Below are 24,321 nucleotides of genomic sequence, written 5' to 3'. Positions count from 1 at the left end.
GGGGGCGGGGCTGGAGGTGGGGGCAAGCTGACAGCCGCGCTGTTGGGGCGATCTTAGCTGCCTCCACGGGCCCCTCTTCTGGACTATTGATGGAACAGTGGGGAGCACATCCGCAGCTGGCCCAGTTCCAGCACCACTGGATCCAAACCCCGACACCTGCTGTGAGTGAGGAAGGAGGGGACCCGCTGCCTCTGTTTCCCTTGTTGCTCTGTCCATGGGGTACAGGTGTGAGGAGCTGGAAGGTGGTGTTAGGAGCCCCAGTCCGACACCTCGTGGACCTGGATCAACCTGGCTCGACCTCTACGAGCTGTGAGGTCACAGGCAAGTCTTTGATCCTCTCTGCCCCTGGGTTTGTCTCTGGAAGGAGAAGCGCAGCCCCGCCTCACGTGTTGGCCGAGGAGGTGCTGTCCCAAGCCGGCACCTGGCTTCTGTGCTTTCTCCCACGGAAGAGGAATGGCTCCAGGCGGGGCAGAGACGTGGGAGCTGCGACCACAGCAGGACGGCCCTGGGCCTGCCGGGAGCCCACCCTCGTGCTGGAAAGCACTCCAGGCACCCACATTCCAGAGGGAGGGCTGGGCTTCCCATGTGGGGTGCAGCCTCCCCAGAAAGGCAGCGCAGGAAGGCTCCTTGGAACTGAAATCTGCAAGAGGCACTGAGCTGAGGAGACAGCGGGCGATCTCAGGGGGGCGAGCCTGGGTGGGAACGGTGTCTGTGAAGGCCGGAGCAGGAGGGCACCCCGACCACTGTGGGAACACAAAGGTGGGAACAGCCAGGGCCGTGGTGCACAGTGAGGGTCTGGCCTCTGTTAGGACAGCCAGGGCTGCTGAGGAAGGACAGATGTGAGACTCCCAAAGACACATTACAGACCCTTGGTGTGTCTCCAAGTGGAGATGGTGACTCCGTCTCCAAGGGTGACCACGGGGGTGAATGAAATCCCCATGGAAGAGGCCTGGGCCCTACTGGCTTGTCACAGGCCCAGCAGGGACAGTGGCTCCGGCTGTGGACAGTCGGGACCCTAGAAACAGGTGACCTGGGCTCCAGTCCCAGCTCTGCCCCTTGCTGGCTGTTGCCCCTTGGGCCACATCCCTGACCTCTCTGAGCCGGAAATAACAACGGCTCCTCCTGCCCAGCGTGGGTGTGAGAACTGAATCAGTAGGTGGAAATGCACTGGGGAAGCCCCAGTAAATATTCGGGCTATTCTGACCAGATGCGGCAGCTCACGCCTGTAATCCCAGCACCCTGGGGGGCCGAGGCGGGTGGAACACAAGGTCAGGAGATAGAGACCATCCTGGCCAACACAGTGAAACCCCGTCTGTACTAAAAATACAAAAATTAGCCGGGGGTGGGGGGTGGTGGCGTGAGCCTGTAGTCCCAGCTACTCAGGAGGCTGGGGCAGGAGAACCTCTTGAACCTGGAAGGCAAAGGTTACAGTGAGCTGACATCATGCCACTGCGCAGCAGCTTGGAGGACAGAGCAAGACTCCATCTCAAAAAAAGAAATTGCTATTCTTACACCTATTGTTTGAAAGCCACTGGCCTGGGTGACGCAAGCATCCCTGCCCTGAGAGGCGAGGAAGGACTTTGCAGGAGGAACCCTGCTCCCTCTCGACACACTCATGGCTCCTGCGACCAGGTCTCACTCCATCTGTCGGGGGCCCTGGAGCCAGAGCCCAGGGAGTATGTGGGCATCGGGCTGCCCTCGCACTGCCCTGGGTGTGCTCTCCCTTCCCTGGTTGGCTCTCGGGAGCCTGAGTCCTGGGCCTTACAAGGCTGACCTAGGAAATGGGCTTGGAGGAGAAAGCCAGCCCCGCCCCAGGAGAACCGCAGCCCTGATGCCTGGTTGGATGCCGACAGCCCTAACGTACCAACAGCTCGCAGGGAGCAGATGGTGGGCACCAGCCACCAGCGGAGGTGGCAGAGGGCTGACTCACCCAGTCCTTCCCATCCTGCCCCTGTCCTGGGGGCATGAGGTGGGCATTCCCAGGGAGATGCCCCAGGCCACTCCTGGGCCAGGCATGGTCGGGAATTTCAGCCCTCACTCCACGGCAGCCTGGGAGTCAGGCCGTCTCCTAGGTTCCCGCCACAGGGTGCCCCTGAGTAGCTCTGACACCCACAAGGCCAGGCCTCCTGCAAGGATTGAGGTTCCAGCCACAGTACTGGGCCCTGGGGGCCACTGGCCTTTACTGTCTGCGCTATGGGGAGGCGTGGCCTGGCCCAGCAGGGGTTTCCAGCACCGAGGCGGCCCAGCGCGGGCACCCCATCCACCACAGCTCAGCTGAGAAGCTGCATCTCCGGAAGTCACAAAGCAAACGGCCCCAGAAATGCAGCAAGGACCTGGCCTCCCCTCCTTCCAGAAGGAAAGGCACAGCAGCCCTGAGACGCAATCTTCCCCAGCGCCAGGCTTCCTCATCTTAATGGATAGGAGGCATTTTTGTAGCAATAAAAATAGATTTAATAACCAGACAGTGAAATTACTTTTTTTTTTCAGGAAAAAAAAAACAAGGCAGTAAATATTCATTGATGTTCCCTGCGAGATGGCTGGGGTCATGTTTTGGAAATGGATTACAACACATTCGCATCTGCGCGCGCAGCACGAGGCCGTCCAGAGGCGCACATCCATCCTTCCACTGATTGGAGGCAGGGGCCCTCCGCCTGAGCCACACGACATGATCCTGGAGCTCCCTGACACAGAGCCCTTCTCACTAAGCCACAGTGGGATGCACGTGAGCCCCTGGGTGGCAAAGCACAGTGGAAGGTGCTGGGGGAGGGAGGGTCTGGCGGCTGCTGGGGCCTGGGGGCCACGTCTGCTGTGGGCTGGGGTCCCCAAGGAAAACTTGCCTCCATTTCATGAGTGAAGGAAGCAGCCAACAGCCACAGGCCCACCCAGGGGACCTCCTGAAGGCTGGCCCTGACTGAGGCCCCCTTAGGCAAAGATTCTAGAGCCTAAATTGCAAGAAGAGAAAAGGCCCTTTCCAAGCCCTGCCTGCTGAGACCCAGATTTCTCCTCTCTGGGAAAATGCACACTGTCTGTGATTTGCATTTTCATTCATTCAGCAAATCTGCCTCAAGCCCCTCCGAGGGACAAGCACTATCAGAGACACCTGGGTAGGGATGCAGGGGCCACGGGCGCTGGGAGCCCGGAGTCCAGCTGGGGCTGTCAGGCAGAGTGGCCAGAGGTGGACAGGGCGCAGGGAAGGGCATGTGGCCGGACGGTCAGTAGGCTTGGTCTTTTCCTGAAACAGTGGAAATGGGAGTGAGAGAGGGGGCACTCATCTGAAAAGACCATTCCTGCAACTCCGTGGGGAGTGGGGGCAGCCTGGAGGGTGGTGCACCACCCAAGCAGGTGGAGAGACACTCATGAACGTGGCACCCCAGGGGAGCATCGAGGTGAGACCCCTTCTCTGAATGTCTCCTGTGGGGAGACATGAATAGGCCTTCTGGGCTCTTCCAGCGTGAGCTGGATCCCAGGAGGAAGTTCTTTCCTCATTAGGGTTTGTAACTAAGCGACGAAGCAGCAACCAGGCTATGGAGAAGATTCTAGGTGTGGAGGGGCCAAGCCACAGTCCCCGCCCTCAGGACAGCCCATCCCAACAGCTCCACCCCGGGCAGCTGGGCATGCTGGTCCTGAGGGCACCATCTGGTCCTGGCTGCGTCTGCCTCCATCTTGGGCCCCCCAGGCCCCCACCCACCTATGGGCGCCTCTTGGGCCTTGCCCCTGCTCCAGGTGGGCTTTCTGATCCCTCTGTCCACACTGGCAGGCCTCCGCCCATCTCTTAGAGCATGGTCCTAAAAATCCTACAAAGCCAGCGTGTGACTGCCACCTGTCTAGATAATACTTCCCCCAACCCTTTCCAAGGGGGAGTGCGGTGGCCAGGCCCCAGGTCACAGGTCAGGCTGTCAGGCTGAGCCAATTCACACTCCCTGGGTGCTTGGCATAGGTAGCACCAAAGGGCATCGCTCTGCTGAATTCAAGAGCATGGGGCGCAGAGCACATGGGGAGCCCTCCCTGTCAGCGCTGCTGTGTGGCACAACTCCAAGGGGCCGGCCCCAGGGCAGGAGACATGACCAGAGGCCCTCCGAGCTAGGAGGAACGTATTTCTGCTCTTCTTACAAAAACTTGGGGGATGATATTTACCCACCCTATTTGCAGTCGATAGTGTGGTCCTACAGCTGCAGACCAACTGAGCAGGGCTCACACTCAGGGGCAGGGCTCACCCCAGAACCAACATGTCCATGCTGAGCCCACTCTGTTCCACCTCCTCCTGGCAGAGCCCCACCCCCTGCAGACCCCCCCCACCACACTGTGAGGACAGCACCTGATGCCTTGCCTCCAGCCCTGCCCTCGCCCCGCAGCCGGTCCCCAGCCCTGTTCCAGACATGAGCCAGGCTCAGGATCTGCTTAATTCAAGCCCCTGGGAGTTGCATCCCCACCTGGACTCTCCACCCACCGCAGCCTTTGTCAGGGAGCAAACCGTCAGGCTGGCAGGCAGTGGTTTTGTTTTAAGACCAGCCAGCGCCCGGTTCCTCTGGAGCGCACTGAATAAATTTCCCTTTATTAGACACAGACTCTCCCATTACCGCGTCTTCCCCTCATTATTCCTGCATCAGCTCGGGCATGATGGGCTCCAGCCCCCTCTGCAGTCAGGAGCCTGGTCCCTCAAGGCTGCTGTCAGGCATGGCATCGTGCAATTTACAGAAAGAAGTGCATTGGTGATGGAGGGGTGCTGGACGGGCACCCCTGCTCTGCCCCGTGCATCGGCCCATGCACCCCCGACGAGGCTTGGACCCCTAGAGCTTGGTTTACAGTGGAAAGAAAGAGGTGGAGCCCCAGGGTGAGCTCTGCATAGCAGGGCAGGCGCAGAAAGAGAAACAGAAGCTGCTGGCTGACAAGGCCTTCTCTGACCCTCCAAGGGCCTGGCACACTCACACACACTCAACACACACACCCATGTGCATTCACTCACACAACACACTCATGCATTCACACACACTCCCAAACACACACACACACACATATGCATACACTCATGTGCACACTCACATGCACACACACATTCACTCACACACATTCAGAAACAGTCATAGGCACACACATGCACACGCTCACACACAAAACACACATTCACACACACATGCACCGACATGCACTCACACACTAACACCCACATCCACATTCACATGCACACACACTCACACACCTACATGCACGCACTCACAAAACATGCACATTCACATGCACTCACAAGCACTCACACACACTTGCACATGCACACACTCATGCACACACACATGCTCTCACGCCCACATGCACTCACAAACACATGCACGTTCACACACAGACACACTCGCACAAACATGCACATGTGCACTCACACATGCATGCACATACACCCACAGGCACACCCACATCCATTCACATTCACGTGCACACATATACCCACAAGCGTGTTCACACAATGCACACTCACAGCCACACACGTACACGCATGTACACACACACTCACACTCACATGCATACCCATACACATGCATACCCACATACACACTCATGTGCACTCACACATGCACTGTCATGTGCACACACATGCACACACACATTCTCACACATGAACACACACATGCACACACACTCATGCACACACACATTCTCACACATGCACACACACACATACACACTCATGCACACACACATTCTCACATGAACACACACATGCACACACACACTCATGCACACACACATTCTCACATGAACACACACATGCACACACACTCATGCACACATGCACACACACATGCTGTCCTCTCTCCCGCAGCACCACCTCCTTCCCTAGACCACCTGGCCCTCAGGCTGGGTTCAGGACCCCCTGACGTTGTCCTGCAGTCCCCCAGGGCCCCACCAGAGCCCCCTGTGCCTTAGAGGGGGATCCTGTCCCAAGTTCTGGTGTGACTGGGCCTTTGACCTGCTGTGTCCTGGGCCTCGGTCCCCCCACTACTCTGTGGGTAGGGGTGCAGCCCAGGGTTTCCTGGCCTGCCCTTCCCGTCAACCTAAACCTGGGCCCCTGAGGCTTCTGCGTGGCTCTCTGGCTCAGCCTCTGTGAGGGTCGTGAGGCTGAGGTGCTACTCCAGCCCTGCTGCCCACTCGCCGGCGGCTCCTCCTCCCTGGGCCAGGGATATGGACGTTGGTGACTCATTTTCATCTTTGAAGCTTCTCCAGTTTGGGGCCACAATCCTGGGAACAGGCTGCGTTTGGGGGGGAAGAGTCTGCCCCGGCAGCTCTGCCACAGCCAGCGGAAGGGGCTTCAACCTGCAGGATCGAGGCGAGATGGAGGCAAGAAAGGGAGGCCATGGGTCCCGCAGCCTCCCAGCCTCAAGCAGCCCGTGACCCACAGCCACGAGCTGACCCCCACTGGCCCCCACTGGGCCCTAGAGCGTCTGATGATGCGCGATGTTGTGTCTACACTGTCAGCTGAGTTTGTTGGGAGCCTGGCAAGGCCCAAGGCCCTGAGAATCCACTGAGAGTCAGAGACACAGTGGGGCAGACATAGACCAGAGGCGTAGGGCCCTCTGCAGCCTCCTGGCTCAGGCACTGGGATCTCTGGGGTCCCCCAGGCGGGAAGTGGGAGCCGCAGCAGCTGCAGAGCCACCCGGAGCCCACCTGCCTTCTTGGGGCAGTTTGCAGCCCGCTTTCTCACTCTGCAAAGAACGGAGTCTGCGGATCGTACCTGAGCACCAGAGAACAGGCAGCGAAGCGTCCACCCTTGGGAGGAAAGGCTGGCAGGCACGTATTTCCCTGCATTAGACATAGACGCCCCCATTACCGCATCTTCCCTCATTATTCCCGCATCAGCTCGGGCATAATAGGCACGCAGTTTCTAGGGTGGGCTCTGCCCTAGGACCCCCTCTCCACCTGTCCCCCCTCAGCTCCATCCCTGCCCACTCAATCCCCCACCTGAACGTCCCCCATTGGTGCTGACACCCCAGCCAGGCAGCCAGGGCGAGAGGGCATGGCCCGTGCCGAGAGGCCCCCTCGCCTCCTGGGGGGCACGGGCTGCAGATGAGACGGGGCGGTCAGGAGAGGGGTGGTTAAGCGGAGACCCCAGTGACAGGGGAGAGCAAACCACAAGCATATTGGGGCATGGCATGCCAGCTGAGCGCAGCCGTGCAAAGGCCCTGAGGCAGCCGTGAGCGGGGGGTGGGTGAGGAAGGCGGAGTGGTACAGGGTGGTGGGCAGCAGGAGATGTGGTGGGAGCAAGGGTGCAGGAGTCCGATGTCACACTCGCAGCAGCCCACAGGGCCCCAGCCCCCCGATGCAGGAGGCCACCCGCCAACTGCTCCCGAGACAGGAAGTCAAGCAGTCAGCACCTGTCCTGCCTGACCTTTTAGAATTCTCCTTAATGAAGAAGGTGGGGGAGCAACCAGCACGTCAGAAGGAAAGGCTTCTTCCCTCTCCCTGCCGTGGGGTCTACCAGGCGAGGGAGTGGAGACGCCTTCGAAGCAGCCAGGCTGACTCTGAAAAGGAGCTGGAGGGCAGAGGAGGCACGCTCCCTTTCCTTTCCTGGGAGAAAGTGCACCCTTCATCTCCCCGTGCAATTCTGAAGATCATCCACCTTCACCCTCGGGCCGACGGGATTCCTTACAGGACAGAGTTGGGGGGAGGAGAGGGTGTGAGGGGAGGGTGGGCTGACAGAGAGCAGCTCAGGAAGGAACTGAGCCTTGCTCCTCCCTTCGGGGCAGGGAAGACGGCAGGGGACACAGGGACCCATCATGGCCGAGCAATAGTGACTCAGCAGCAGCTGGGGGCTCCAGGCTGGGGTCCTGCCCTGGCACATGGGGGGACCTGAAATCAAGAGCCTGGGCTTTGCTCTCACCTGCAGGAGGCCGGCCGGGACCCCGTGTTGCAGGTGGGGCACCTGCAGCATCAAGCACTCATGAGGCTCCTCTGGGACCTGCCTCTGGGACCTGCCTTCGACCACCACCAGGTAGCACAGCCGAAAGTCAGAGCAAACCCCACTGCACAGCCTGCGTTTCCAGCCAGTCAGCTGATCGGTGCCATCCTCTAATAAAGAGTTCTGGAAAAGCAGCCACGGGCCTGGACTCCACGCCGGGTGCTGGACTCCACGCTGGGTGCTGGACTCCACGCCAGCCTGCTCGGTGCTGGACTCCATGCTGAGTGCTGGACTCCACGCCGGCCTGCTGGGTGCTGGACTCCATGCCAGCCTGCTGGGTGCTGGACTCCACGCTGGGTGCTGGGCTCCACGCCGGGTGCTGGACTCCACGCTGGCCTGCTGGGTGCTGGACTCCACGCTGGGTGCTGGACTCCATGCTGGCCTGCTGGGTGCTGGACTCCACGCCGGGTGCTGGACTCCATGCCATCCTGCTGGGTGGGGCAAGCAGCCTGCCTCCTCTGCCACAGGTGCCTCCACCAGATAGGGATCTGCTCTGCTGCTCCAGAGCAAGGGGCAAAGCCCAATGTCCCCTCAGGTCCGCCAAGCCAGAGGAGTGAAGAACTCCAGGGAGGTCATAGGTGGCCTCAGTTTCCCTGTGAGACCTTGCAGGAGCCCACAGTGCCTTGGATAAGACAGCAGCCACTTTGCCCTGGAAGGAGCAGGATGTGCTGACACACACAGGGGCACAGGCGTGACTGGAGCCCCACATGGAGCCTCTGGCCCCATTCCCTGCAGGCTGAGGAGTCTGGGGCCATAGCTGCTGTTGAAGGAAGACAGACCCTGTGGGCGCTCCGCTGCCTCTAACCCCTCAAGAGTCTACATGCTGACATTCCTGACTCCAGGTGGGCAAGCAGGGCAGACAGGGCGGGGGAGGTCCCAGGTCCCACGGAGGGAGAGGCAGACCCAGGTCTGCGCCCCAGGAGCACCTCCTTCCACCTGTCTCCATCTTGAGGTTCAGCTGGGCAAAGCGAGTGAGCATCAAGCTGCCATCACCCTCCTTCCCTCTGCCAGCCCCTTTCCAGAGGCATTTCTGGTCCTTTTCTGTCCTTTCCTGTCCTCAGGTCCCTTGGGAGATGGAGACCCCCCCACCGGCTGCTGTGAGCTGCCATTTGACTTGGGGCCACCTCCCTCCTGCCCTGTGCACCCCCCGGTCTCACTGCCACGTGCCATTCTCCCCAGCCCCAGCTCACGTCCTCCCCAGGACCACTCTGCTAACGTACTATCCCCAATACCCTCAGGGTTTTTTCTCTTGGGTCATCTGAGTCTCTGCTTCCCTGCCCCTCTCAGAGTCAACTGAAGCGGTTTCCCTCGTTTAAACCAGGAGCAGGCCGTGGAAAAGGTTACCAGGGCCTGCTGGCCACAGGCTGGGAGGAAGGCACTGGAACTGAATGTGTGCCCCGCCCCTGTGTGGATGCCCATGGCCCAGCCCAACTCCAGGCGTGTTCCTTCCCTGGGAATCCCAGGATGGGACCCAAAGCAGGTGGAGTGCTCTCTGGGCTTTCAAAGATGTGCCATGACTCAGCTTCTGCCACATCCTTCCCTGACCCGCAGCCACCAAGGGGCATCTTCCTTGCAGGCCACCTGTGTCACTGTAAGCAGATGACATGCGTAAGTCACCCTGAGACCCCACCGGCCCCTGGAGTGGGTGCCCGGGAGACACAATGAGATGAGCTACAGCTTTGCACATCTAGATTGTCTTCCTCCCTGGAGAGGTCCGGTGGGTCTGCAACGCCTGAGTGGTGCCATGCTTCAGCGGAGGGAAAGGGGCACACCAGCAAGCTTGTCTCACTTCGTCCATTCACTACCCAGATGCAGGCCACCAGCCCTATCTGTGCAGGGGTTGCACTCAGTGAGTCTCCTGAGGACAGGGCTTGGGACCACTATCTGTGATGGGCAGACCATGGGATTGGGGCTCTGTGTGTCACAGATCAGTGGCACTCATCCCTCCCCAGCGTGGACAGCCACCCATTGGTGTGCAAGGCTGTTGGAAACATGCTGCGTACTGCAGGAAAAATCAGCACTGAGACAAAGGATCTCAGCAAAGCAATGTTTGCTTCCTGGACTGCAGGAAGGGTTCCCTCACTAGCCATCGTGCCTCGAGAGTACAGTAAACAAAGGAAAAGCAGACATGTTTATCCCTTATGCATGTGGGGTCGTCCTCACTGCTGTGTCTGATCTCCGCTGGCTGGAGCCAGACCTCACAATCTAAACTAAAACCTGATTGGATAACAACTTAAAACTTTTCTAAACAGGTAAAAGCAATGGAGAGCTGGGACCTGCCTGTGAGCACGTCTAGCACAGATATCTTGGTTAAAGCACAAGGACACAGAATGTACTACGTGTCTGTAAGCATGGCGTGTCTCACAGCTACATAAGATAGGGCTTAAAGTTATTAGCAAATTTATTCTTTAACAAGAAAGGAAACTTTAAAGAGGAGCTCTTCTCCTTCCCACAAAGGCCCCAGCCCCTCCTAATGGACTGGCTGGAAACCCCCCCTCCTGCCCCACAACACAAAGCATCGGGGTGACAAGCAGCAGAGACTGAAGCTATTGGAGGGCCGTGGCCAATCTTCCGGGGGTTCTTGGTGAAAATGTCAAGGTTTTAATTAGATGATGGATTGAGCAAGCGCACGTGCTTTCCTTCCCTCCCAAAATTCCATCAGAGAGAAACTGATTTTGAAACAGTAAATTCAAACTTCCTTTCACTTCCAGTCATAGATAGAATAACAGATACAGGATTAATGCTCTTGCCTTAAGCAACTAGAACAATGAGGGAAATATATGAAGCAGTGCTTTTCAGGCCATTTATACAACAAGCAGCACACAACAGTGATCCCAGAGAGTAGGCAGCAGACGGGTAAGTCTGGCAGGAGCCCCCCTCACGCCTGGAGAGAGTTTCCAGATGAGCCTCGGTCCTGCTGCCTGGGGGAGCCACAGCCCAGGGTTCAGGGATGCCGAGGCGTGGGCATTCACACTGCCGGGTGCTGGAGAGGAGGAAGCTTCCCCGAGAGAGTGAGCTCCAAAGGCTGCAGAGAAGCCCTGGGAGCCACCAGCTGTGCATGTCCTGGAGCGGGCTGCTGGGGCCAGGGAGAGACCACACCGAGCAGCAGGCAGAACCGTCCCCAGAGCTGGCATGGGACATTGGGAAGAGCTCACGTCCCCTGCAGGCAGAGTGGAGACACCTCCTGGCACAGCGGACACTGGGTGAGGGACTCCACGGGGGACCAGCCTCAGGAGTGGGCTCAAATTAGCCCCAGATCAAAAGATTGTTCTGGACAACATGACAAAGAAAACTTTAAATAGATCAAATTGATTCCAATGTAACTGTGTCCCAGGACACAGCCCCAGAATATTTCCAAGATAGGAAAATATTCAGCCCCAAGCATTGTACAATTCATAATTCCTGGTATTGAAAAGTAACCAGGCTTGCAAAGAAGCAAAATATGCAATCATAATTAGAAAAAAAAATCAAGAGAAATAGAACCAAAAATATCACAGAATTTTCAGATGAGGACATTAAACACACAATTATAAGTACATTTTGAATTCAAGAAAATAGAAAAAAAGCATGAATCTGATCAAGAGAGAAATGAAAAATATTTTTAAAACCCAAATAAAACTTTAGAAACTAAAATCAATATTTGAAACAAAAATACTGAATGAGGCATCACAGAGAGCTTACATAATAAATGAGGTTCGACACAGACCTTATATACTAAATGAGGTTCCACACGGACATTATGTACAAAATGAGTTTCCACACAGACATCATATACTAAACGAGGCTCCACGCGGACCTTATATACTAAACGAGGCTCCACGCGGACATCATATACTAAACGAGGCTCCACGCGGACCTTATATACTAAACGAGGCTCCACGCGGACATCATATACTAAACGAGGATCCACGCGGACATCATATACTAAACGAGGATCCACGTGGACATTATACACTAAATGAGGATCGACGCGGACCTTATATACTAATCGAGGCTCCACGCGGACCTTATATACTAATCGAGGCTCCACGCGGACATTATATACTAAACGAGGCTCCACGCGGACATTATATACTAAACGAGGCTCCACACCGACATTATATACTAAACGAGGCTCCACACCGACATTATATACTAAATGAGGATCCACGTGGACATTATATACTAAATGAGGTTCCACACATTATATACTAAACGAGGCTCCACAGAGACATTTTATACTAAATGAAGTTTCACACAGACATTTTCGAACATACAATTAATCAATTTGAAAATATAGTAATCAAAACCATTCTAAATAAAACACAGAGAAACATATTGATAAAAATGTGCCGATCATCCCCGAATCCTGCTACAATATGAGGAGTCCTGGCATCTGGAATTCAAGCTAGAAGCAAGGCAGGTGTGGGCACAGAAGTCATATTTGAGGAAACAAAGATAAAAATTTTTCCACGTTCAATACAAAGTATAAACACACAATTCCAAGAAGCTCAATGAAACCCAAAGAGAAGAAATGTGAGAACACCGCACCACAGACCTGAAAACCAGCCAATGGCTGAAAACTCACGATAAAGAGGAAACATTAAGGCAACCCAGGGGGAGGATATTACACACAGAAGATCAAAGAAAGAGTGAAATTTGATTTCTTTTAAGAAATAATGCAGACCTGAAGACAACGGAGGAGTACGTTTATAGCCCTGGGTTTTTCAAAGCTATCAACACAGGAGTTGTAGAAATAGATGCCCAGTAAAATACATTTCCATAAGGTAAGTGAATTAAAGCTGTGTTCAGACATACAAAAGCGGGGGGAAGCCACCATGAGACCAACACTGAGCAGTGTTAAAGGACATCCTTTGGGCAGAAGGAAAATGGTACCAGATGCAAATTTAGAACTTGATGAAGAAAGGAATGGCCAGAAACAGTAAATATGTTGGTAAATAACTAAGTGATGATATGTGGTATCTTAAAATTTATTTAATTGTCTGAAATAAAGTATTATGGGGCTTCTTATATGTGCTCAGATAAAATGCATGGTAACAACCCTATAAAAATGAGAACGAGGAAACTTACACAATACATGAAGTAAACTTTCACTACACATGAAATGGTGTGACATTTTTAGCTGGAATGTGATGTGTTAAAGATGTTTACTGTAAACCTCAGAGCAACCACACAAAAAAATACCCAATAATAGAAACCAAATAGAGGCATAAAAATATTCAGTTAATCCACAAGATTAAAAAGAACAGATGAGACAAATAGAAAACAAATAGCATGATGATAGATTTAAACACGATCATATTTATAGTCACATTAAATGTAAATGGTCTAAACATTCCAATTAAAAGGTATAAGATGGTTTGGATTCAACAAAAACAAGTGAAATTCAACCACATGCTATTACAAGAAACACACCCTAAATTTAAGACACAAAGATATTAAAAGTTAAAAGGTGCAATATTATATACCCATAAACATTCTAATGTAAAGAAATCTGTAGTGCCTATTTTTAACATCAGACACAGTGTATTTCATAGCAAAATATCTTATCAGGGATAAGGAGGGTCATTTTATAATGAAAAAGGGATCCATTCCTCAAGAGAGCATAACAATCTGAAATGTGTATGCATTTAATAAGAGCTCTCCAAGGTCCACAAAACAAGAGCTGGTAGCACCAAAAGGTGGAATAGACAAATCCACACTATAGTTGGAGATTTCAGCAATGCTTTCTCAATCATTGATAGAATAAGTAGACAGAAAATCATTTGGGATATAGAAGACTTCAGCAACACTATCAACTAACTCAACCTACATGACATTTCTGGAACATTTGACCCAGAATAGAATACACATTTTTTACAAGCCCACAAAGAACATCCACCAAACTGCATTCTATTCCATAGAACAAGCCTCAATGCTTTAAAAAGATTGAAGTCATAAAAATATGTTTTGACCACAACAGATTTAAATTAGGAATCAGTAACAGAAGGTATTTGGAAAATTCTCAAATATTTGGAAATTAAATGACACATGTCTAGATGGGAGAAGGAAGATATTGCAAGAAAAATTAGAAAATAATTTCAATTGAGTGAAAATTAAAAATGCAACATATGAAAATTCTTGGAAAGTCACAGGCTGCCAGAGTTCACTCAAGAAGACCTAGAGAATGATACATCTTAAATAAATTGAATTTGTAATTAAAATCTCCTCCACACATACACACAAACCCTCGATGATCAGATGGTTCCTCTGGTGAATTCTATCAGATTAGCACGAATTCCACACCAACTCATCCAGAAACAGAACAGGAGGCAGAATTTCCCACCTTATTCTATGAAACCAGCATTTCTCTGATGCCAAAACAGAAGAAATTATAAGAAAAGAAAGCTTTAGGCCAATATTCCTTGTGAACATAGATGCAAAAGTCTTCAATAAAATATGAGCAAATTGAAACCCACAATATATAAAAAGGATAACACGCACCACGATCTGATGGGTTTTATCCGGAAATGCAAGGTTGAGTTTCACATTTGCAAATGAATCAGTGTAATTTATCACATTAACAACAACAAAAAATGAGCATCTCAACGGATGCGGAAAAATCTTTTGACAAAAATATAACATCTATTCACGATTAAAATTATCAGCCAACTAGGAATAGAAGGTGGCTCCCTCAACCTGATAAAGGACATCTATGAAAAACCTGCATCTGACATGATACTTAACGGTGAAGGACTGCTTTGGCAGTCCACTGAGAATTAAGCAAGAGTGTCCGTTCTCATCCCTTTCATTCAGCATTCCATTGGAGGTCCTAACCTATGGAAGAAGGCAGGAACAAGAAATAAAATGTACACAGATTAGAAAGAAAAAAGTAGAATGATCTCTGTTTACAGACAGCAACAGGATTGTCTCGGAGGAAAATCCTAAGGATTATTTCGAAAGCTACTATCTCTAATAAGTGAATTTATCAATTTCCCAGGACACAAGTTTGCTAGGGCTGCCTCAACACAGGGCTGCATGGTGATGCATGCTTGTAGTCCCAGCTACCCAGGAGGCTGAGGCAGGAGGATCACTTGAGCCTGGGAGGTTGAAGATACTGTGAGCTGTGCACTGCATCCTCAGCTTGGGTGACAGAGTGAGACCCTGTCTTGAAAAAATAAAAATAAAAGGAAGAAGAATGAATGGAACTCACCAATCACATGGACATACAAAGACTTCTGAGCCCCACCGATGAGGCTGGGCTAGGCTGAATCTGATCCCACTTGATAGAAATAATCGTAATGATGATGATCATGATCATGATATTCCTGCCAGTGGTTAATGTGGAGCAAGTCACAAAGGAAAGAGACTTCCAAATTTCACTCTGAGACATTTACTTGAGTATTTCCGAATAAAAAAGTGGGTGTTCACTGCTTTTGTAATAGTAGCATTGAGGGCACATGAAGAATATTGTTTGCCCTCTACAGTGCCAAGCTTTTCCCCAACTTCCTGAGGATGGGATTCTTGTCCCCACTCCATAGAAAAGGGCCTGAGGTTAGAGCCAGGCGACTCACATGGTGGGTGGCAGAACTGGCTTCCACCCAGATCTCCAGCTCCACGGCCCACCACTGTGGCCTCTGGGCCCCCACCGCCTGCTGATTATTTTGGAGCCCTCCCGAGGACTGCAGCCCATTATGTGTTTCACTCTTCCTCCCAGCTTCCCAGGACACAAGGACAAAAACCCCCCCTCCCTGACCTAACTTCAGCCAGCGTCCTCTGAGCCTTCTTTCTGAGGTCTCCCCCATGGGTCCTGTCTTTGGCCACACAGTTGTGTTTTAGCAAAATTCCTGCTAGGTCTGCTCATCAAGGGTCCCCCCGTCCTTGATATCCGAGGTCAAGAACCCTCCCAGGCTAAGCCCTCACCCTGGTTGTTGGCTCAAGCCCCTCATCCCCCATCCTGGATATCAAAGCCCATGACCTGCCTATAGCAAGAATCCCCTGCCTTTGGTGTCTGACCTGGCTTTTCTTCATAACTTGCTACCTCTGCCCTCACCCCACTCAGTGCCTGGGAACCCCGGCTGCCCTGCGGCATTCAGAGTTGAGCTGGTCAACTCAATCTCCCGCTGCAATCGTCTCGATAGCTATTGTAACAGTCCTGAATGAAGTCTACCTTGCCTTTTTTTTTTTTTTTTTTTTTGAGACAAGAGTCCCACTCTGTCACCCAGGCTGGAGTGTGTTGGTGAAATCCCAGCTCAGTGCAACCTCTACTTCCCAGATTCAAGCAGTTCTTCTGCCTCAGCCTCCCAAGTAGCTGGGATTACAGGCACGCAACCCCGTGCCTGGCTAATTTTTTTGTATTTTTAGTAGAGACAGAGTTTTGCCATGTTAGCCAGGGTGGTCTCAAGCTCCTGACCTCAGGTGATCTACCAGCCTCGACCTCCCAATTCCTTGCCATTTTCACAAGTGTCAGAATAATGTTTTCTTTAACAATGCCCATATGCAGAGGCACTGCAGGGAAACAGCACAGTCTGAGGTCCCCCATGGGAGCCCAGGGCCACTCAGGACCATGGCCGTAAGCTCCCAGAGCTGCAGCCTCTGATCACTCCTTAGCAGATCACGTGAGAGCCTCAGAAGGTAATCACCAATCCTTTGCCATGAGAACATGTTTTCCAGCAAAGCCGCAGTCATTTACCCCAAAAGGTTAGCAGGTGAATCAGTAGCTGGTTCAGGAAAGGGAAGAACTCTTCAGTTTTTGACACTGTAAATGTGTTCATCAGGCCAGATGCTCAGAACCTGCGTATTCTAGATTCCCAAATAATTGGGTCTGAATTAATGAGTTTTTCACTCTGCTTTGAACATTATGGCAGGTGGGCAGGCAGCCTTGCGGGCGCTGCACCTGGGTTGCTTTCTGCACTGCAATCCATCCTCACCATGTCTGCAAAGCCCAGAACTATGTCAGGTTCTCTGAAGGATACAGAGAGGTCAAAGGTGTGTCCCTTGCCCTTGAAATGCTCTCAGCTGTAATAAAGGTACAAGTACAGATCGCCGCTGAGCACTGAGCTCCCCTAGCCTGCGGGCCCTGGAGGGTGAGGGAAGCCGATTGGAGCTGCGCCTGCCATGTCCCCAGAGCTCAGGCACCTGACCGCTCAGCAAGTGGACCCCGTCACCCAGGCTGGAAGGCTTCTCTGCCCTACCTGGTGACACCTCTCAACTCTCAGAGCAGGCCATGCACTTGGGGATTGCCTAGAGCTCAGGCCCTGGGTGGGGCTTTGAGCACATCCCTGGCAGGTTCCCGGCTGTCATCAGCTTCGATGCTGCTGTGTGTGGCCCCACTGTCAGTACAGGTGGCTCCCGTCTGCCTCTCCCTGCCCCGTCTCCCAGCTTCCCCGCCTCATGGCATGGGCCCCTTTGCTTCTGTGGTACCCTTTGCCAGCCCCTTCCTGTCTAAGCCATCCCACACACTGTTCTCACTGCGTGGAAACCCCCTTCCCATTCATTGCCTGGTGAACTCCTATTCGCCCAACAAAGCCTCAACTCAAATGCCCTCATCTGATAGGCCATGCCTTGTGGCACATTCTTCTTTCCTCTCTCCACAAGTCACGATGTATGATGGAGTATATGTAAGACCGTTCGTGTCCTTGGCCTCTCAGGCTGAACGTCAGCATCATTAGAGGCAGGGATGCATCAAGCCTTGCACTGGAGAGAGAGCGTCGCTTGGCAAGGGTCAAGAGTCAACTGCCATGAGTTCTTCAGCGTTCCCTGGAGACACAGAGGACCAGGAGGGGACTCTGCAGCGCCTTTCTGGACAAGGCCTTAAGTGGCCCTCTCAGCCCCCAAAGCTCTGTTGCACCCGCGGCTCACTGGTGGCGGACTGAGATCGTGCTGGCTTCAGTGCGAAGGGGTGAGCTGGCTTCCTCTCTCCTCTCTAACTTAGGAACAGGAAGCTGTTCTCTTAGAGAAGTTGCAGCACCAGGAAGCAGGTGGAGGAGGTATTTTGGGCTTTGGAAGAGGCCCTGGAGAGCCTGTGAAATCACACCAAGTAGGCAGCCACCTACTCAACCTAAATATAACGCCAGGCTCAGGCTGCCAGTGCGGCCTCCAGTCAACCACCCCCACCTGGCCACGTGGGGCCCCAGAGCGGGGAGCCGCCTGTCCGTGGGCAGGAGCCCCCCAGGCCACCTCTCTGCTGCAAGCCACCGCAATGTCCATCCCGGCTCCATCCCAGCGTCCAGCTGTTCCCAAGGCCTTCATCCTCATGGGCCATTCAAAAAAGGTTAGTTAGCCGGTGTATTGATGGTGTATTCGTGAGGCACAAAGAAAGCATGTGAAATGAAACCTCTGGCCACGCCTCCGAGGCCCGTTTTAAAGTTCTCGGGGTCCTTGGAGTGCTTCTCTTTTCCTTCGGCTTTCTAGACCTTTCCCTTTATTTCATGACCTCAGGCGTGTTCAAGGTCATTGCTTCTAAACCTCTGTCAGCCTAGTCAAAGGACCTCAGAGTTGGGTATCTGCAGGGCTGGGGCCAGGCCACTCTTCCCTGGCGACCACCTGGCTACAGACAAGGCACCAGCCTCTGCATTCTTCTTGCTGAAACAGGGGCAGCCGTCGCCAGGCCTGGGAGGGGCTGTGAGGAGGAGACACCGCCTGGCACACGGGAGGCGCCCAATAAGCCCTGGCGGGGAAGAGCTTGCTTCATAAAGTTTCCAGCATGAGATCATTCTGGACCATTTTGTTTTCCAGCCTGACGAGTCGGCGCTGAATCTCTGCTTTAACGCCTTCAATGGCTCTCTCCGGGGCAGCTCCTGCATGGAGATGACTGGATGCCCTCCTGAAGGAGAGCCCAGGATGCCACCCGCACAGGCCCCCAACCCGGTCAGAAGGAAAGGACCAGCAGGCTGGGGGAGGGGATATAAAGGCCAAGAAGCCCAGGGCGGGCTTTTTCCATATGATAAAAATAACAGGTTGCCCTTGGAAAGCATGAGATCCACTCAACTAGGAGCACGGCAGGTACGTCAGCCGCAGCCAAGGCCATCTGCAGGGTCTGAGCACTTGTGGACTGACAAACGGGGACACCCCAGGCCTCCTGGAGGGGTGTGCGCCATGGGCTGCGGCTGCCCTGCCCCTGAGTTTGAGCCGACCCAGGGCCAACCATCCCGAGGGCTCTGGGTGAGACGATTCTCAAGGACAAATCTAAGTTCCTTCAGGTTCCCACCGAGCAAATCACCCATCACTCTGCAGCAAGCCTGACAGCTGCCACCTGCACCTTCACCGGGGCGAGCGAGGCCGGCTGGGAGTTTCAATGCCAGGCCTGCCTCGCTGTTTGCGTCTCCCGCTGCTCCGAGGGGAGCCAGCCCCTGAATTTTACGGAGCTTCTCCTGGCATGCGCTGTGAAGCTGCATAGGTTTGAGACATGCAGGGATGGTCCCTCCCACCCCCACCCAGCAAGCCCAGACCTGTGGGAGGAGCCACGAGGGAGCCACGGGGCAGCCACGGGAGAGGAAGATGCTGTTGGGGCTGATGGGGTCTTTGCCAGGGAAGTTTGGCACTTAGGGGAAAAGCGTGGAGATTAACGTGAGGGATTTGGGGAGGGTGCTTCCCACCCTGAGAGTCCCTCCCAAAACCCCAATGGTCTGGGTCCTGGGCCAATCCGCCCTCCCCACTCCTGCTGCCTGCTCCCCACCCCAGGCCCCAGACCTGCCTTCATGCCACCTCTCTGGCACCTCCGCCACACCTTGGCTCAGACCCTCCTGACGGCCAGAAGCACCCAGTGGACTTGCTTCATCCTCTTCCTCGCGGTCCCCTCCAAGGCCACGCAGGCAGGGACTCTCCCTGAAGCCTGGCCTGAGTGTGGGTCCTTCCCCGCAGCCTCAGGGCAGCCTGTGTGACTTCTACCTCCTCTCCCCAGCACGGTCAGGCTCCACCCTCATCCGCTGCTCACGGCCGTCCACTGCCCAGCCCTCACCTCCTTCACAGCCTCTCTGCTGTCCCCTGCATCCTGGCCATTGATTCACCCACTTGCTCAACCGCCCTGCCAAATCACTCCCACCTCTAACCCAGGTAACCCCTGCACAGGTCTCAGCGCCCCGCTCCCTCGCCTCTCACCTGCCCCACGTGCCATCTGTGCCCCCGCCCCAGGACTCCTGCAACCTCTGCCGTCCCTTCCTGCCGGCTACCAGACTTCTCCCTTGGACATCAGAAGCGGGCAGTTGGTGATGAGTGTCCAGGACTCCAGCTGCACCAATGTCAGTCAGGTCCCAGCAGAAATCCCAGCCCCGTGGTTTGCCCTCGGGGTGGCCCTGGGCTCTCCAAGTTTCCATTTCTTCCTGCCTTGGAAGGAGAAGGAGACTGAGATTGCAGAGCAAGAGGCCTGGCTCCAGCCTGACAGGCAGCAGGTGTCAAGTGAAAGGTGTGAGATTTCAGCTGCTGTTAGGAAAATACTCCCCGGAGAGATGACCTTGGGGGCTTTTTGGGGACCCGGGGCCTGTCTGTGGTCAGCAGCCCAGCCTGAAAGTGCACGAGGGGGACCAGGGAAGCCTCCATGTCAGCTCTGGCACCACAGGCAGTGCTGCAGAGGGCAGGAGGGGCATCTGGAAGGCCCCTTGGGCTGCAGGTCTGGACACCAGCATCTCAGCCATGACCCTGCAGCACTGAGCCCTGAGCAGGGGTCTTGGGGCAATTCCTCCTCCCCAGGGGAAGCAGCCTGAGACAGAACATCCCTGAGGTTGCCTGCAGCCCTCGCTTCCTATAGCTGGCATACAACCCACTGCAATCACTGTGTTCATTTTAATACCTGAGGTGACTCGGGGCTCACTCCCTCCAAAGGCGGCCAGTGAGCCTGCCCAGATGACTTTTTCCAGCCACTCTGGGTCCAGTGTTGGTGGCACACCTCTGATAATCAAGCCCCTGTTCACAGCCCCAAACTGCACTCCCTGAACCCATAAACATTTGCCTCTGGGATCCCCAGTGCCAGTCTCGACCTCTGCAGGACCTCTTGAGACAGCCTGGCAATCTGGGAGCCGCAACCCCTCCCAAGGTCAGAGCCCATGGGCACAGCTTCCCGTGGGCACAGCTTCCGGCAAGGCCCCTGTTCACTTCCTGTTGCTCTGGCAAAACCAGGCACCTTCTTTTACCAGAGTCTGAGCCTGGACAGCGATGCAGACCCCTGCACCTGGGGGTCTCCCTTCCCGACGCCCACACAGCTCAGCGTTTAGGTGGCACAATGTTCCCTTTGCATGCCCCATTCTGGCCCCGGCCGCCTCTCCACCCTGCCTCCCAGTAGCCCTGCAGCGTCAGCTGGACAGGCAGTGCCCGGATTATGCCTCCTCGCCCAGGCAAACGGATCTTGGGCTCCCCTCCCTAGGCCGGTCTCCGGGACTGACTCAGCAGCTGCTTCTGGGCTGTGGCTGCACTTTGACTCCAACAGGCCTTGGGCAGTGGGTGATGGCCATCCGCCAGCCTGTCTAGACCCTGCCTGGCAGGCAGGTCTGCTCGGGAAGGCCCGGGCCGCTCAGTGCGGTGGGGGTGGCAGCTCCCCCTTCCCGAGTCTTGACTCACGGAGGATCCAGGCTGAGTGCGCTTTTACTTTATGGTGATGGGGTTTTTCTTCCCTCTGTGATCTCAAAAGTTGCGATAATTCTGCTGGTATATCTCACCATTTCTCCTGTGCTAGAATAAAGGGGAAAATACTTTTTTGGTTTCAAAAAAGGCTATTAGGTTTTAGGAGGCAACCTTCCCCCTGATTCGAGGTTCTTTTTGCCTGGGCTCCTGAGTCCCCTGCTCTGCTGCGTGGCTGCGCGGCTCTGCTGGCCTCCTGGTGGGTGACCGATGGTTTGCCTGCAGCTTTGGGCAGCACCGACACCCAGCCCAGCAGGCCAGGCGCCGCAGACCCTGCTCGCCAGCGGGCCTTCATCCCAGGCTCTTGCGCCTCTGGCAGCGTGAAGCGAGCAAAGTGTCTCTGAAACTCGAGCGTGGGGTGTGAGAGCTGCTACCTCAGTGCCTTCGGGACAGGACCGTGTCCAGGTGACATCCAGAGCTTTGGGGCCACAAGGTCAGGACTTTGGACTCTGGCACTGCTCCCCTGCCCTGCGTGAGGTAGGCAGGCTGCTGGGCTTCTCTGAGCCTCAGATTCCTCATCTGAGTCACAGGTGGTTATGAGAACAGAATGCGATTCAGCACATTTGGCCTGATTAATATTAATGAGTGCTATTAATATTAATGCTCACTAGACCACGGCCTATCCAGGCGAATGGTTGATGGAGCTGAATTCCAGGATCGTTTCCAAAGCTTGGCAGCAGCTGGCAGAACACAGGAGGGAGGATGCGCTTGGGCCAGCCCGGGTCCCGTCGCCTGTCGCCGGAGGAGCGCTTGCTCTAACCCTGGGCCCTGCCCGCTTTTCGGCCAAATGCCTGCTCCAAAGGTAGGTGTGGTCACGGTGTGGTTGGCTCAGGGCGGCTCTGGGAACAGTGCCCAGCACACGCCAAGGCTCTGGGGACACTCGGGACCTTCTTCTGAGGCCTTTGCCAGGTCGCACCATCTGCTCCTGGGCTCAGCATCTGAAGCCCGCGCACAGGCATGTTTGCGGCCTCTTGGCCATCTCTCCCCAGCCGGATGCAGCTCACAGAGCCGGAGCCTCGTCTCCCGTGCCCGGCGCAGAGTCAGCACTCAGGACATGCTCAGAAGATGGCACTGGCCGGCCCCAGCCACAGGTTCACATCAGATGTCAGAGGCTTATAACTGCGGTGCCCGTCTCTCTTTTCTCCTCTTCCCAGAGACCACCAGGGCACTGTGCCTGGAAAGGAACATTCCCCATTCAGGGAAATCCCTGTGACAACTTGGCTGCCTCTGTAGAGCCTGTCCTGCTGCCCGAGGCCCGAATGTCCCTGGTCCCAGCTCAGTCTGCCCCCTCCGAGATCCCCCTCCCCAGGGAGTCTGTCTCCAGGACACTGACACCAGAAACCCCAATCCTGCAGCCCTCACCGACCAGCAGGGCCGCACGGTGGGTCTCCCGGGTCCAGGAATCTCTCGGGGCTCAGATGACTCTGTGGATGGAAACAACAGAAACGTGTCTCCACGATTCTGGGGGCCAGAGATCCACAACCAAGCGTCATCAGGGCCACAGCTCCTCCAGAGCCTTGAGGGGAGGACTTTCCCCTGCTCGCCCGGCTTCTGGTGGCCCAGGCACTCCCTGGCTCGTGGCCGCTTTGCACCAGCCTCCGCCTGTTTCTCCTTGTGGCTACGGTGTCCTCTCCAGCAGTCATTGGATTTGGGGCCCACCCAAAACCCAGGATGCTTCCAGCCGGAGCTCCTTACCTAATTGCATCTACAGAGGCTCTGTTTCCAAATAAGGTCTCATTCTGAGGCTCTGGATAGATGTGAATTTGGGGACCCTGTGTACCCCACTACAAGGCTCACTCCTTGAATCCCCACAGGGCTGGGCACAGGGCAGCCAGTCACCAACCTGCCAGGCTCGGGGCCATGAGATCTGCTGAATTCATGTAGCCAGTCCCTCCCTGTACGACTGGGGAAACTGAGGCCTGTGGAGGGAGGGGCTTTCTCAGGTCCCAGCAAGCTGCTGGCAGAGCTGGGCCTTGCTGGGTCTTCAGATGCTGGCAGGCCCTCTGTCCGCAAGTTCTCTGTGAGCAGGAGAGGAGCAGTGAGTCCCCGCCGTTCGTCTTCCTGGGTAAACAAATAAGCAGATAATAAATGGTCTTAAGGAACATCGCTGGGGCTGCAGAAGGACGGGGCTGGGACGAATGTCTAGAAGGTGGCTTGGCAGAGGACACACTGAACAGGGCCGTGGGGGCCAGGTGACACTGCAGAGCATGGGTGGCATGGACAGTCGGGGCCCCACCGTGAGCCCCAGGAGGATGTAGGGCTCAGAGCTGGGCGGGAGGTATGCAGCCGGGGCTGCATGTCCTTGGTGTGGGGCTCAGGGTGGCCACGAAGGTCAAGGGGAAGCTCAGTGGAGCTGGCATCTGTTCCGGGTATGGCTGGGGAGCCTCAGATCTCTGAAGCGCTCCTCTCAGGAGGCCAGGAGGCTGGCTTGGCAGGAGGCAAACATCTCTTCTCCCTTCTTCCTTCTGCTCATGCTTCCCCACCCTCCATGAGCAAACGGGGAGGCCCAAGGGTGGGCACAGACTCACTGTGGAGTCCTGGAAGCCTGGACCATCCTGGCTGGAGTGTCTCCTCCGAGAGGATGGGCAAGAGAGGCGGGGTTGTGGGATGGTAAAGGCAGGCAGGTGTGGGACCTGAGAGGCCAGGGGTGGGAGGGAAGCCAGGAGGGGTGTGCTAGCCACGTGCAAGAGAGGAGGACACGGAGCAGGGAGAGGGGAGAGTCGGGGAGGAGGGGGAGGAGAGGCGGCAGGAGAGAGAAGACAGACAGGGAGGAGGGGAGGAGGGGA

Source organism: Cebus imitator, unplaced genomic scaffold, assembly GCF_001604975.1.
Source record: "Cebus imitator isolate Cc_AM_T3 unplaced genomic scaffold, Cebus_imitator-1.0 Scaffold486, whole genome shotgun sequence".
NCBI classification, from domain to species: Eukaryota; Metazoa; Chordata; class Mammalia; order Primates; family Cebidae; genus Cebus; species Cebus imitator.
This window is presented reverse-complemented; position numbering follows the sequence as displayed.